This window comes from Thermobia domestica, chromosome 4, assembly GCF_964235325.1.
Source record: "Thermobia domestica chromosome 4, izTheDome1.hap1.1, whole genome shotgun sequence".
NCBI classification, from domain to species: domain Eukaryota; kingdom Metazoa; phylum Arthropoda; class Insecta; order Zygentoma; family Lepismatidae; genus Thermobia; species Thermobia domestica.
Genome location: NC_137457.1, coordinates 65,721,116 through 65,738,429, shown reverse-complemented (window position 1 = coordinate 65,738,429; position 17,314 = coordinate 65,721,116). Strand labels below are relative to the sequence as shown.

The 17,314-nt window shown below is 32.6% G+C and overlaps 1 long non-coding RNA gene across 1 annotated transcript in view; it reads right to left on the bottom strand.

Moving 5' to 3' along the window:
- The window catches only part of LOC145682781 (uncharacterized), a 447,269-nt gene that overhangs the window by 174,986 nt on the left and 254,969 nt on the right, over window positions 1-17,314 (bottom strand). The window contains exon 5 of the long non-coding RNA XR_014130954.1: window positions 4,472-4,495. This is a non-coding gene — a long non-coding RNA (uncharacterized LOC145682781). The remainder of the gene's footprint in view (window positions 1-4,471; window positions 4,496-17,314) is intronic.

The window sequence follows — 17,314 nt, the reverse complement described above, 5'->3', positions numbered from 1 at the left end:
TTATGTAATGTGTTACAACCTTAAAATTAATTTTTTCGGAGTTATTGATTTGAAAGTTTAAATGTTTATAGAGTATATATATTAATATATAAATATTTATGGAATATAAATATTATATTAAAGTGAAATGTGAATTGTGAGTTAAATAAATAAATATGTGTAAAGGATCTTGGTACCTGCCCCGAATGGTTCTTGGCTGTTTTAGTCCCGAAATATCCAACTAATATAAAATGTGAATATTAGAACATACCGCCGCATGTTAATCTCTTCAATCTTTGTAATATTATTAACCCTTAAGTACTATGGACGAAAATAATCACGTAACTACTATGGAACGGTCTGTCAGACCGCATTGTTGTTTCACATTTCCTGAGTAGTAGTTGCATTGCATATTTTTAAAAATGATATCCTACATATCTTAGTTGCTTATAGAAAAGTAAAACATAGTAATTTCACGATATAAAGAAAGCTTTATATTTTTAAAACAATGAGAAAAAGAACATAGTCAAAATTTGTAACAATGCTTTCATTGTTATTCTAAAATTGTAATTGTTGAAATATTCATTTTTTTCTCCGTTTCTATGTAGTCAAAATAACACTAATTTAAAATACACTGTTCTTATAGATGTACTGAGAATAAAAAATACAGTAAAAACGAAAAAAACAGGGAACTTTAGCTTTTTTAAACTTACAGGAAGGTAATGTTATAGTTGTACTCTTACTTTTTTTTTAAGTGTAAAGGTAATGAATAAAACTTATTTTTAGTTCTTATATGATGGAGAAAGTAAAGAAAATACGTTTTGACGGTAAAGAAAGAACCGCACTAACTTTTCTCATAGCATGCACTTTGTTCAGGTTGGCACTTATATCTTTTTTTTTCTGCACTGCAAGGAAATCGGTACCCTACACCGCTGACACGAATGAGTATCTTTGCTTTGCGCTTACAACTCAATTGACAGAAGACTATGTTTTCCTTTTGAACTCCTTATGCGCGATGGTGGGAAAGTCACTTTCAAGCTCTTGATTGAAAAACTCAGCTCTCGTGACAGATGTCCGATGAAAAATCTACGTTCTATGTGAGGCCTAACAAGTCCTTTTGCCAACGTTTTCATGAAATCACGTCTTGTCATCACTGCGGATTTAGCGTAGACTTGATGCAAGACATACGCATTGACACCACACGCAACATCCACTAGCGTAAAGAAAATTGTCCATGGCTATCGTCTTGTTCGACGACTTGATGTGTAATCTGTACATTTTTTGTTTAGAGTATCCACTCCGCCTTTACTCATGTTATAAAATGTGATTATTTCAGGTTTTCCAGTCTATGGGTCATTATTTGATGTGTGGTGCAAGACGTGCCACACGGTAAGACACAGAACTGCTAATAATCAGTAGATAACGAAAGACAATTGATCAACAAAATACTCACGTAACTACTATAGTACGTCTCTGAGACCGCTCGACCCCTCCAGCGCCGCGCACAGGGGATCAATTATAACACGAACTTCACAATATGTAACCATTTGCTAGACAGGAAGGTAGACGAAAAGATCCACTTGTAGTAGTGAGACTGTGGAAAATATAATGATATGAAAAGTCGCAGCGGTCTGAGAGACGGTCGATAGTACTTACGGGTTAAGTATCATATGTAACGAGTAACTTCGTCTGTAATACACTAACTGCATATAGCATGGGATTAAGGCAGGTCATCGTAACACTAATGTATCTCAAAATCTACCCTCAAGTTAGTAAACCGAAATTCTTCTTTGAAACTACATTTCAATTCCATCTTTCCCATTCGAATCCTCAAACTTGATCAATGTTTCCACATCAGTAATCGTGCTCACGGTATAAAAGCAAAAAATCCTTCTGAAATTTAAAATTCTGAAATTGAAAATTAATGAAATTTTCTTTTGGAGGGCCCAGTGTTTTTGAACGTACTGTGTACTGTAGATTTTTCAATATTGACAACCATATATGTATATATATACATTGTGAATCTAACAATAAATGTGTGTACGTGGTAGTCAGTGAATGGGATAGTAAGTAAATGACAGAATAAGTAACCGCCACCCTGATGTCAGTGACAAAACCTTCTCTCTAGATCCCAGAAATGGGAGAAATGTATTCGATAGTTTCTTCGACGAAGAAAATATGTGTCAGTTACGATTAGTAACGTAATCTTATATGTGTGTATAAGAAATGAAATGAAGTGAAATGCTTGGACACCAGAAAGGATGATTCGGAAATAGGTATAATATTATAGCTCGTATGGGAGTACAAGACAGAACTCGTATAATTACTTTAAATATTTTTATATATGAGATAATAACTCATTTCTAACCATTTCAATTTTTATCTTTCACATATCATATCGTACACTATACTTCCTCAAGGACCTATATTTAAGAAAACTTTATTAAATATAATTTTTCTTCCTTTTTAATCTGTCTGTTAATACATATATAAATATATGTACTTCCATATCCTTGCAATGCTATTGTTCAACCAAGTGTATTTATTGATATAATTATATGTATGTTTATTGCATGCCTATAAAATTCTGTTTAAATCTTTAATAGATGTAATAAATGTACTTAGATTATTTCTTTAAACTTTTTATCATCCGTGCCGATACGCTGTTATGTATATATGTTAGTGTGTGTGAATGAATGATCAATTTAGTTTTAAGTGGTAGTATTTAATATTGGTTTACTATCATATTGTTCATAATAAGTGTAGAATAGCATGTTATATGTATTAGTATCTGAGGGAGGTCATGAAACGTAACTAATTTTAAAATATTTTAAAACCTCTCTTCGAGAGAGGCCAAAATAACATAATGAGCCTAAATAGCTACAGTCTTTTCAGAAATCTCAAATTTTTTATTTTCAGGAAATATATACATTACTTTATTTTTTTCCGTGGCTGATATGTATTCGATCTTCATTATAAATATTTAGATATTGGATACAGGTCCTTTAACATTTAGAAATAATAGACAAACCATTAAATTAAAACTTTTTGTCTCCTGGGCTGGATTAGAACAACTCCCACTAGTGCAGTTGGCTGGACCCAGGTTGGAGTAGTATGAGGGAACAATTGTCTCTTCGGGATTTATTCAGAATTGATACTCAAGTAATAACCTTCGAACATAAATCACCTCTTAATAACTATTCAAGTTCACTCACCATATCTCTATAATTATCCAGTATTCCTTTACATGTGGTATCCTTTTCCTTTCTCCTTTTTTCCTTTCCTCTGCTTCTTTTCCCTCACTCTCTTTTTCCTCTTTCTAATAAAATTGAACTTACGTGTCAGAGTGGTAGACGTTGAGATAAGGTGAATTATTCAAGCTGGAAAAAATTCAAATGTTGTTGGGGTGCAGAATCATGCGCATATAATAAGCCGAAAGGAAAAATGTACGAAGAAGTACTGAAGGAAACTAACGAACGATGAGAGATAATGAAGGTTGTAGAAAAAGAATGAACAGCGTGTCCATGAATTTCACTTCATTTCATTTCTTATACACACAAGTAAGATTACGTTACTAATCGTAACTGACACATATTCGGTTCGTCGAAGTACCTATCGAACACATTTCTCCCACTTCCCCTGTCAACAGAGAAGGGCAGAAGACAACCTAGAATAATAAAACCAAGAATAGAAAATCTAAATGCAGTTACGAAAAAAGTTCTTATCAAAGAACAAAACAAGTCTCCCACGAGAGAGAAAATTTTTAAAATTTCAATTTGAGCACCAACATATGACTGAAGCGAGAAAATATATGTTACTGTACAGTCGTAAAAGATGAGATATTTGACTTTCTCCAAATATTGCTTTACCTTGACAAGACCTGCAAATTTTTTGGCAAGACAAGGATAATCTAAAATTGAAAGTATTTAATTTCAAGATACTATTTGCATTACTGAAAGAACCAAATAGACGAGAACTGTAGTATAACTTATTTTAGTTAAAAATTGAATCATATTGAAGTTGCTTCTTCTAGTTAGACGAACCAATGTTTTACCTCTCAATGTATTCCATCAATATATTTACCTCGCAAGCCACCATCAAAGGTATCCCGTAATTAATTATACACCTAACTTTGAGAGCAAAACGACCTATATAGATAGGCTACAAATTATATACGATGTGAAATATCATGATTTACACAATTTCCCCCACGAAGTTCATTATGTAAAATAATCGGAATCAGAAGATATGAGAATATCTAAAATATGATTTTCATATACCAAAATAGGCTTCAAGGGGTGAACCTTGAATTTTAACCTAAAATGCAAAATGATATTCTAATTTGAGAGAACAAAGAAGTTTTTTGTTTCGTTCGTCAGTTATCTTTAATAGCTGCACGTTCACGGTTATCAATAGAACACATTCGCAAATCCTAGTGGCGTAGCTAGGATAGATTTATCAAAATAGAATAAGTGACTTAAACAATTCTTACCTGACAAATCTCTTCGTCCATGCCCTGAAATTATGAGATTTGTATGTTTAGTACCACTTTGTCTTAAATGAAAATTATCAAATACATAATTTCTCAATATATTGATAACAACATAAGTACTGTAACAACATGAGGTACGGGGTTCTTTCTAAAAAAGGATGATTGTATTATTAAGTATCGTGAAGGGAGTACCTATATTTTGGGCATAAAATGATATTAAAGTACAATCTGATAAATCACCATCATATCTGCAACACAGAACATGGTAGCAGCATTTTCCAAACAATAAAATGTTATCATTATGAATTAAACATACTAGAATCCTGTAATAAAAGTCACTGTTGAGACTATAAATGCCAAACTATGATACTATCACAATCACCCTTAACTGTATATTTCTTCAAGTGAGTCAATTAAATCAAAATGAAGAAGTATTGTCAAAGCTTTTGGGCATTCTCTGCTTTCTACTGCAGTAGTGTTGCCAATGAGATTAAAGTATTGTAATCGATATATCAACTACAAAATGACTTTATGAATATTTCCTTCCTGTACATTACAAATGTAGTTATAACATTAATGACACTATGCCCGTACACCGTACGTTGTTCGTATTTTAGCCCGCAGGACGGGCCTTAGGTTTTACGTTATGGCTGTGGAGGTTTTTCTGGTATTTTAGCCCCATATGCTATCTTAGTTCTCTCGACCCATGAAAATATCTTTAACTAGTCTTTGAAAGGATGGATCTTTACCTTCTCGAAACTAAAAAAAGGTTTACAAAAATGGTATTTTATGACTGAAACCATACAAGTATCATCTTATAGCCAAAGAAATTGCCAATGTACTGTTAGTAATTATATCATAATATTTGGCACATATAATACATATCATTCTCTTCTCACTACTTTAAAAATGTCCTAATTCGAAATAGTCTTTTTGACTGTAACCTACTTGTGCCGTACAGAACATGGGTTAAATTTCCCTTGACGATGCTGCAATTCCATTTTATAAGCGGCAAAAAGATTTGTTTCCAATTCCACGTGTTTGGACATATCTGCTCCAAACAAAGTAGAAAAACAATCTAACGGAGTACACGAAGGATCAAGACCAACGATAAACACTACAGTTCCTTTGGAAACAGGAAAATACGGTTGGACATCACGAGTGGACCACCTTCTGTCACTTTCTTGTACATTGCTATTAGATGAACCTGCACATGGATCATCCAGCAACAAGGATTAATATCACCAAATCCAGAACTAGTGTCGCTTTCTCCGCCACTCCATCCTAACAGAAAGTCTTGATCTTCATCTCTTTCTAAATCAATGTGACTTACGTCAAATGCTGGATAGTTCACCAAGCACACCTACAATATTCTCAGCATTCACATAATCATGGATGTGTGTGGAAGCCATTTTATCAAAGTACAAATGTCGAGCTCAATTAGAAAGAAGGAACACTGGATAGTACTAGTGGTGACATATGTTGACTGTATGGCTAATGAAGACTTCCCTTCAATGTAGTAGTGACGAATGTCGAGTACGTCCGTTATAATGCATTTAAAATGTAAAACATACGTTGTTGGGACAAATATACTAAGTGTTAAATGTATACTGAACACATTTTATACCATGAGATAAAATCCACCTTTCAACGCAAATATAAAGATCGTGTTTCTTTAACTTAGAACATATTTAGAATCCATAATGTAATGCTTGTATGCATAATGAGAGTAAGATATGATAACAGACATTTCGTAACACCGTATGTCACATGAACGTTTTCAATTATCTTTCCAGGATTGAATATGAATATGGTAGTATGATATTATAGTAAGCATTTTGAAAAGGCTTGCATTATTTTATATTTGTTGGTAAATACAAAATATATTAGAAATTATGAGTATGTCTATGAATATGCAAGTAGGATAAAGAAGATAATTGTTATATTTAAATTTAATAATGAAATGTTTCACCAACTTATTGCTGATATGTATCAGAGAAATGCATGAGGCTGACAAAGCTTCTCACTTCAGTAGTATAAAATTGAATTGAGAGGTGAAATATTGGTTCGTCTACCTAGAAGAAACTACTTGAATAGTTCAATTTTTAACAAATATCATGGATAAAATACATTTTGTTATACTTCAGTTCTTGTTTATTTAATTCTTTCAGTAATGCAAAAAGCATCTTGAAGTTAAGTATTTTCAATTTTAGCTGTTCCTTGTCTTTCCAACAAATTTGAACGCCTTGTCCAAATTCAGAAATATTTGGAGAAAGTCAAATATCTCATCTTTTACGACAGTACAATAAAATATTTTTCTCACTTCAGTCATTTGTTGGTGCAGAAATGGAAATTTTAAAACTTTTCTCTCTCGTGGGAGAGTTGTTTTATACTTTGATAAGATCATTGTTCGTAGCTACATTTAGATATTCTATTTTTGTTTTCATTATTCCAGGTTGTCTTCTGCCCTTCCCTCTCTGAACACGGTTGTCCAAAAGGATTAACAAATAAGCTTCCTAAACATGCTGTTTCTTCCTTTCCTACCACCTTCATGATCTCTCATCCTTCTTTAGTTTCCTTTAGTACTTCTTCGTACATATTTCCTTTCGGCCTATTATATGCGAATGATTCTGCACCCCAACTACATTTATTTTTTTCCAGCTTGGATAATTCAACTTATCTCAGTGTTTATCAGTCTGACAAGTCCCTTCGTCCACACCATTGCCTTGATAAATCATTTCCGATAATCCAGCAACACATTTCTTGATGTCAGCGGATCTTTCTTCCAATTGCATGCTCATTTAGCTTGCACTATTCTCTATCCTGTGTATTTCTGAATACTTCCTTCCGAGAATACTTGACTTATTAAATAGGAGAACGTCTTAAAGTCTAAGTTTCACTCTTATCATAGCCCCTCTGTGTATTGTTCCCGTGCACATTGTCATTTAGGTTTTCTTCTTACTTATCTTCCTTTCCAGTGCTTTCCACTCCATTGTTCTAGTTTGCAAGTGTTTCCTGCAAGAAACGTTTTTTTTCTCAGATATCAGTGCTATGTCAACAATAAACCTGACTGTGCTGAAAACGTGGTCATTTATTTTTACGCCTTTCTCGATCCTATCCATTTTATTCATAAATTCTTCAATGGAAACGTTAAAAAGAAGAGGTGAACATGCTTATCCTAGCTTTACTTCTTTATGTGTTCCCGCTTCCATTTGATCTCTTCCTATAACAGCTGCCTGGTTATTTTAAAGCTGTTATATAATTCTTCTGTCTGTAATCCAACTCCAGTTTCTTAAATGCTTCGAACCTGACACTTCAATCTACGTTGTCAAAAGATTTCCCAATATTTACAAATGTACTGTTCAATGATGAACCGTAGGCTCGGTTTTGCTTCCCCTAATTCCGTTTTCCTCCTTAATCCAAACTGGTCGTCTGATAGCCGTTCTTCGACTTTCCTTCCACTCGTTTTGTGATAATTTTGCACAGTATTTCCGATGTACGGGAAAGCAAATTTATATGTACAGTTAAAATATATATGTTCATATTGACATTATTGGCGAACATCCACACAATTGTATTGCATATTGCATTAATATGTCAATAGTTCCATACTAGAGAGTGAAGACGAAAATTCACGGCGGAGTGTTATGTCGTGCTGTGGAAATCAAGAGACCATCCAGTTTCGTTCATGTACTCATTTACTTCCATCATGTACTCATTTACTTTCAGTCGACTGTTATCTTCGCACAAGCATCAGCTATAACGAATTATTTATGACTGCTTTATATACGAATCTCTTTGTGTTAAAAGGATGTATGTGTGACAAGCAAAATTTGTGGGAAACAATATGAAACTGGTTTCGTAGCAATTTATTTACTTTATGAAAAAAATGGTTTTTATTATATATTAGCTTCATAGGATATAGGGCAACATGTATATACTATTGAGAACGAAGTTAAACTATAAAATAGATTACACATAATTAATCTACCAGAACTTAAGTAACAAATAACATCTTGTCTACACATTTGAAATTGACTTCTACTTGAAAGGCAAAATATGTTTGCTTTTATCAATAATTATGACAAACTAGAACATTTAAACACTTAAGTAATTGAGTTAATATCTATTTCTATCAAACTGTAATAATGCCATGTATTGGTACAGTGGGTTTGAATTTAACATGTGAAGATGCAATGTAAGTAATATGTCTAAGGAGACAGGTACAGTTATTGAGATTGCCATAACATGCCATTAAAAATATTTCATCCCACACCAAAATTACAATCTCAAATTCTATAAATCAATATTATCTTTTCTTTTAATCCAATATTCATTGATGTTATGCATGAAAAAGCAGTATGAAATTTGCAGTATATCAACTTGTATTATCATCTTGATTTTTCAACACACATTGACACATATCAATAATTTACTTGCTACTAAGGGTAAACCTATTTCGCTTATGGATAAACATTTTATGTTTAAACGAAAAAACTCATTGAAAATAATTATGTTAAATGAGGCTCATAACAAGAATCAGTTACTACATTAGCAAATATTAATCAATCTAAATTGTGGTCAATTTGTTTCCATCTCCAAATAGGTGTTTTTTTATGCCTTCAAATATTTATCCTGGGTCATATACAATACGCAGTACACACAAAGTGTCATCAGGACTGTTAATTTCATCGTATTGAATGTTCAATGTTTTCTGAGAAAATTGAAGTAATACTCAGTCAAATGAAAGATTCTGTATAAATATGGACTGTAGATTGACTAATAGCATGTATACAAAAGACAAACAAGTAGGTACATGCTTATTATTTCTCTCTAATGCAAACAATGTAAGTGTTGAACATAACCATTTTAGGGGTTTAGAAGGAACACTGAAACATTGAATACAAGAACGGATAGATATAATTGGCCTAATATATGGTTCGATATTTTATATAATTTTGTTAGTGCAGGTCTTCATAGTTCAAAGATAAGACTAAGAACTTAATTTTAGCACGGTTCGTTTGCAAAAACACTAAATTATCCTTCGAATTTATCAATTTACTTCTTCCCTTCTCTACCTTTGCTATCTGCTAATTGAGGAAAGTTATTTGCTTTTAGTATCATCGAGTATTTCGTGAACACGAAACACGCTAATATTAGGTGGAATTCCGCCTACCAGACGATATATTGGCGGAATTACCTAAGTATTACTTTAAGTAATTTCTTATAATAAGCTGTTCTTAAAAATGTAAAAGAAAAAATATTAAAATAACTAGATATAATACTTTGTTGATTTTGTCCAATTGTGGTTGCACATTCTTACCTTTCGGTCTCCAAGCTCATCTCCTTTCCATATTCAACTCAGATAATGTTATGAGCTTTAAAATAATAGCGGGAAAAAATTTGGACTAATATACATAAATTATCATAACACCATAGCACTTGGGTTCCATGAAAGGTGCTTGTGAGGGAATAATCATATTTCCTTTGCCTATTATTATATATTCTATATTCTCCGTAATTAAAATTTGAAAGTAGGGCGTGGTTCGTAAGTAAATTTATTTTAATGAAAATATCGTGGATGTACACCTTTATTATTTATTTATTTATTTATTTATTTATTTATTTATTTATATCTTTTCAACTGACTTTTTCTAAAGAAACTCCTTTGATTACGAAGTTTTATTATTTCCTATCGCTCCACGTTTGTATTATCGGGTAATATATATACACAATACATTGAAATTATTGTTTACTTTTCTTATTATTGTTTTTGTTGTTAGTGGTATTAATATCGCGTCAAACAATATGCTTAGCTCAAAAAAGGTATCTTTTCTTAAAGTAGTAAGTTTAAAGTAAACTTTTATCAGTATAAACACTTTTAACTTTCACTAAAATTTCAAATTAGAAAATTTAATCATTGTAGTTCATTGAAGTACAGTTCCGAAATTTAATCATTTTTATCTCTGTCATTTTTGGAAGTGAACTGAATACTCACTTTGTGTGATCGGATCTGGATTAATGTATATTTAAATGTTTAGTTTGTAAGACGATAGCGATAATTTATGAAAACCCTGTGATGGCTTGCGAGATTAGAGGAATCACCGCGCAAGCGCTGTTACGTGAATATATGTTCTAGATTTAATTTTTATTCTTTTTACAAATTTTGAAGAAACTATTTGTTTTTATTAGGCCTTTGGTGCAGACAATAAAAGCAGTTAGTATTCATTACATAGTGTTAACTTTCTTTTCGTTTTCAGGAAGGCACAGGGTTATAGCTAGCAACTCTCGCTGATCAATTAGCGTCCTGTGGTAGTTAATAGTTGGTTTAACTGGCACCATTTGCTACTCACTCTCCCTTATCTTGTTACGCTTATGCGAGTGAGCATGAGGTTTATACATCCAAGCAAGGAGCCCGACGTTAGAACAGCAAAACTCATATATATGCCGGGTATTTCAAAACAACACTGAAAACGTTTCGGAGATTATTTCTGACATTAAGTAAGGCAAAAGTATAGACAAGCTTGGGTGCACATATGCATCCTTTCGGAGTTATAGGATGCCGAAAACAAAAGAAAAAGAGCTTCGAAACTCCTTAGCTCCAATGCTATGGGATCCATCCTGTATATTCATTGTGCCAAGTGTCAAATATGATTTGATTCTGAGATTTGTAACACACAGTCTATTGCAACAAAAGAAGAATATTCCTAGAATCGTTTACAACAATTAGATTACCTCGTGTCAATATGCTACTCTATATCCATGGCAGAGTTTTCAAAGTTGAATTCAACATAAGCAATATTTATAGCAATTTGTTCATTTAAGTAGTGTTTAAATGCCCATATAATACCTACATGGAATGTCCGAATGATAGTTAGAATGCGCAAACACAAATCATGCGTTTTCTCCTGCCTGTTTACAAATTTTCAACTTTTTCTTTTGAAAAAGTGCACATTTGATGAGTTTTCTCCATAAAAGTTGGACGATCTACCCATTCCTCAAAATCGAGCGACTGCTTGAATTCAAAAGTTGTCTAATTCCCTTGCCTTACATTGTCAAACTTCTATTAAATACTTCTACTAATGAAAATTCAGCTTATAGTGCGATTGAGTTTTATTCAATCAGAGTTAAATAATATATTTTATAGCTAGGAAAACATTAATTTATAATGCAAGATATACGAGTCAATTATATAAAAGCTGTATATGTAATTCATAAGTAAATATTCCAAAGTGAAATCCAATAGGCTGTGTTATACCGGTAGATCACAACACCTAACATGAAACACGTAAAACAATGAAGACCTAGAAGTTTTATAGATATCTAATATGGTTCATTATTCCAAAATAGAATCAGATTTAAATTTATAAAGATAATAAAAATTTTACATATTATATCCTTCAAAAGTTTAAGAAATGTTCCAAGGGAAAGACAAGGTATAAATTAAATACTATTGAAATAGTATTACTAGTTAAATACTATTGAAAATCTGCGTTTTCACGATCATTTCCACTATGGATTTTAATGTATACCATGAAAATAATATTTCGATGATTACTGGCGATGTATTATATATATTCTAGTAGGATAGGTTGATAATGTGGTAATTTAGTGATATTGTGGTGAAGGAAACTCGTTCGCCAAAAAGGAAAACTTATTTTGAAGCAGCAAACTGATGTGACGTAGAGGATCTTCGACATTTATGTAGTTCTCGTAAGTGGAACATGTTTTGGTTTCATTTAGACCCGAGCAATATCGACACTTAAATGGATTGGAACAAGTTGACGTGGTATGGTCGTTGTAAATCTGACACTTATCACAGCGAATAGGTAATGGTCCATGTGTTTTGAATAGTTCAACGGGATGTATTTTCTTGTAAAGGGGGCGCATAAACGTAACAAGTAATCAATCGTGTCCTGTTGCTTAAAAGGTACTAAAACCATGTAGGTCGGACAATTATTATTTATATTTCAAATGCATTTATCCACTGATATACCTTCTTGCTTTAATTCGTTTTGGATTTCTGGAGAGACATCTCTAATAACGACAGATAGAAATTGTGGTTTTCAAGGTGGAGGAGGTTGTTTCTGAAGCTTATCCGTCTATTATGTTAATTTAGCTTTTTTATCAAAGATTTCGTAAAAGGCTTTGTTGGAGATAGTTATTCCAAAATTCGGATCTTTTTAGATTTTAGTATGTAGCCGTTTAAGTGGGAACAATTTTGACAAGAGTATCCCTGACCTTTGGAGCATCTTTCGTTAGTTGCAGAAAAATCAGTTAGGGATTGGTATAGTTCCTGTGAGTATGAAATGATAAGGATTGATATTCGACTGTATTGAGTATGTAAATTGAAAACCAGTAGAATACTGTTATAACGTTGAATGAGTTCTTCATCCATTGAGACCGTAGGGAACCGTGACCGTGTTCCTTTCGCTAACTGTGTAGAATCATTAGAATAATGTTTTTCTCTACATACAAATGGTATTGGATGACTTCCCTGAGAAAACTTCCGTGAGCTTTTAGACGGTGAAATGGGTGCCGCTTGTACAGACTGTGTGCTAGGTTTGAATGAACTATAGCGGGTAATCAGAAATTACTGCCAAGATTTGATTATCCTTTATTGTTGCTAGAGTTCGCCATCGTCATGAAGCTGCCGAGGGCCGAAGCCTAGACGAAGATGAAAATTATCAACAACATAGTGAGACGTAGTTCTGAAAGCAAGTTTTATCTTCGAAAGAGAAAACTTTCCTCAACGGTCTAAGTGTGCTATGCTCCCAAATACGTATTGCAATAGTTGATCATCGCTGGCACTAATTAGCATGATACGGGTTATGCCCTTTCATTCAGAAAGACAATTTTTTACTGCTTTCCCCAGACGATAGCGTCGTCTCTTCGGTCCGGACTTAAGTTATATTTCACTGATAAGTGGATTACATGTAGGGGATATGAGGTTTTCCCAGAGAAACACTAGGTATACTAAAACTAAAACACTAGTATGACGCATCACCTACTAGAAACGTAACATAGACAATTATAATTCATTATTTATCTACAGAATATCTATTATGTTACACTGAGACGAAGTAAACTCTAAACATGAAGTAATAGTTATACTAATTTATGAGAATAGTACTGCTAAAATTGTAGAATTTCCACAAGGATCATAAACTAAGAAGTAATTCCATATTATATTTTAATACAGAACTTGTTTGAGAACCATTTTTAGCTTCAAGAGAAAGTAATTCCAATAGGAGCTTCCGCGACCCTAAAAATGCAAATATGAGAAAAATTAAATTAATAATTATATTTTGAAATTTTAAGTAGGAAAATTTTATAATAACATTAAATATGAAAGGTATTCCGCGGACCTTTGAGACATCCATTCTGCTTACGAGGGTTAAAAAAGTTGTTTTTTAAACTATAACAATTTTAGCAGTAAAACGAGATAGGTGTGAAAGAGAGCGAAAGATTTGCGATATTTTTCGTGACACGGCCTTAATTGTTTATAAGGATTTTGTTAAGACTTTCATTTAAATTTAATTATTTCCGTTAATGTTTTCTTATGTTTTTCTTTTATATTAAAGTACACGTTTTATAAGTACACATGAACTTTAAAACTAGTCCCTTTAATTACCGACTCGATTTCTGTTCGTAACATGTGAGCACTATTGTGAGCAAGAAAACGTCTTTGAGATTATGACATGGTTCTCCGTTACCTCCCACTTTCTTCACTTCACAAATCCTTCCATCATCATCAATCGGGTTGCCGAAAGAACTTAAACTAAATTCAAATTTAAAACTGCATTCAATATTTCTGAATAATATAAATTGAACATAATATAGAAGTTTAAACGGAAAATTCAGACTGTCCCAAAGTAGCCTAAAAGCAGTTGCAAGGAAGTTTACTTTAACGATACCCTGTTATCACATTGTTTGTCCAGTGGAGGACAATTCAGCTGTAACAGTCTACTTCTATCACCATCTCAAGGAGAACAAATTAACGAGTAAATTCAAAGTTCGTGTTAGAGACAAGAAAAATATATTCGTCACAAAAAACGTATAAAGCAAAATAAGATAAGTTGAAAGTCCACGATATTAAGAGTAACTTATAAGAAAACCTATAATAAATGCGTACATGAAAATGAAAGTTAACAAAAGCGTTATATATCAAAGAGTTAACAAAGCGTATGTATACATTATTACTGATAGTGTTTCATTTTAAAAAATATATATATATATTGTTTTGTCTTCTTACATGAAATTCTCTATGAAACGTGTATTTGAAGTTTCTTCACAGCAAGACAATGTGGCTATAAAAATCTTCGTCTATCGCCAGCTCAATAAAACAAACTAAGGATTAAACTTAATGTTTGCGTTAGATTCAGGAATACATCTTCGTTATAAAAAAAACGTTATGAAACCAGAAAAATTTGAAAGGACGTGGTAATTACTGTAGCTTGTATGAGAATATATATGAAATTCGTAAATGATGTTCCATTAAGAATTATCGCACCCTGTAGGGAAATTTATTGATTCCCAAAAAAGAAAAAAGGACAGAAAAATCTTCTAGCATACTTTATTCTCCTTTGGCTCTGGTCACTGAGGCTATGAGAGTTGTTTGTTACGAACCACCAGCTGTTACGTTGGCAGTTGTATCTGTGTTCGTAGGAAGCCACCTCCCTTAAAGGACTCGTGCGTGTTCGCGCGATGACGTAAGCTGCCCGGCTGCTACGAATGTCTCGTTGCAGGGTAAAAAAGGTTATACTAAGGGAAAGTACGGAATCAGAGATTTGAGTCAAAATGAACGTTCGTAACTTAGAATTATTGTTGAAACATGTTAAAAAAACGAAAAGTAGTATTGAAGTCACTAATACAGTTATCACTATAAATGCTATTTGCTTTTATTTAAGACTCAAACCTACTGGTTTTGTGGCTGCTAAAAGAAAAAACAACACAAAAGTGTAGAAATAAAAAAGATATCTTTGAGTAATCGCCAACATTTGTCCGTTAATGTTTGCTTTATTTAAAAGCGATTATTACTGAGTGCGAGAGGTACTTTCTGCTCGTTTTTATTAGTTGTTTTAATACACTAAAAGGCTTGTTTAAAACGGCTAAAATTTATAACAGTGAATGGTTTGATGGATATACCTTGTGGGCGAGAGGTGACTGGCTACGTCTTACATTTGAATGATAAGAGCCCTGGGTTCAAAACCATTAATTACTATTGAATGTTAGTCCCAGAATAAACGATAGTACATAATAGAAAGCGTTTTCTATAATTGAAAAGAATAATTTAGGGCTATTTTTACTGTGAATGGAGACTGGTAAGGTACTTGGTTTGATGTGTAATGTACTGGATGCGATTGCATATAGTCAGTTATGGAATCTCATAAATAATACGTATGTGTACGCATATATATAATTTTTCTAAAAATACTAGGTACTAATAATATATATTGAATTTCATTTTAGTAATCAACTAATTCGCAGAAAATGTATTAAATTTAAAGAATTGGTGTGCAGACCACATCGCGTACTAATCCTTGGAGGAAATTAAGTAACTTATATATATATATATATATATATATATATATATATATTCAGAACCATAGGCTCGCCTTGTCAAATACTAACACAAACCGTATTTTTATCGATCGTTTTCGGTTGGGTATTGCGGAATATATACATATATTTCCCGGTATTACTTCTAATTCTTTTTGAACTTAACGACTTTATGATACTACCTGTAGTAATACATATTAAAGTTACGTGTTTTACACTACCATCGCATTGTTGCTTGCTTAGCTTGAGCATAAAAGGTCAGATTTGCAATGCACGCATCCCAGAAAATTTGATTAGTAAAATCAAACAAGGTCAGATGGTTGTTAGTAGAAACTAGATTTGAGTGTTGCTATAAAATTAAAAGTCAACATATTGTGCCCTGTTATATATATATATATATATATATATATATATATATATATATATATATATATATATATATATATATACTAATCAATAATAGAGTGTAATGAAGTACGTAATATGCCCATTAATTTAAGTTTAAATTTTTCGGATGAACTTGATCCCTTTAAACCATTACTAATGCAAGCATATTAACCGCGTAGGGTGCGTAATACTAGTTCTCGGATAGGAGATTTAGTAAATTTAACGGACTGTAATCAAGCTGAATCTCCAATCGTAACTATGGATAGGCCAGCTATAAGATTTGAATTTAATAAAGATTTATCGAGGGCATTATATAGTACCATTCAATTACAAATAAATCAATTGTCACTCGTTGATGGCATGAATAGTGACATGCTATTTGAATTCCTAGTGGGGATTGATGATATGACAGAAAGACAAGCTATTACGTCAGAGGCGGTCTTAGTGGATAGTCTAAGTCGTACTAAGAGTGAATTATATCGTGAATTGTTATGTCTTTTAGGAATCACCATTGGGTGGAAAGATAATTGTTCTCGATTATTTGTCAAATTTATTTCTATGATTGCACGTTGTACGTTTATACAACAAAACTTATATCGCGTTATGAATTTAATAAAGTCGTTCATGCAATTTATACATGAAAAACAGTCTATTGCGAATGCCTTGGAATGACTCTTGACGAAGCTTCTCTTGTCATTCTAATTTATAATTTAGTTGTCCCCCAAATACATACGCTATACCTAAGTAAAGGGATACCTAACACATTGGCAGAGTTACGTCAATTGGCAGATCTTTATGATTAACATAAGAGGTATACTATGGATTTTGTGAAAATAAATTAACAGTTGCGCCCTCCTAGCAATTTGCTTTACTCTAGTATTCAATTTAACGATC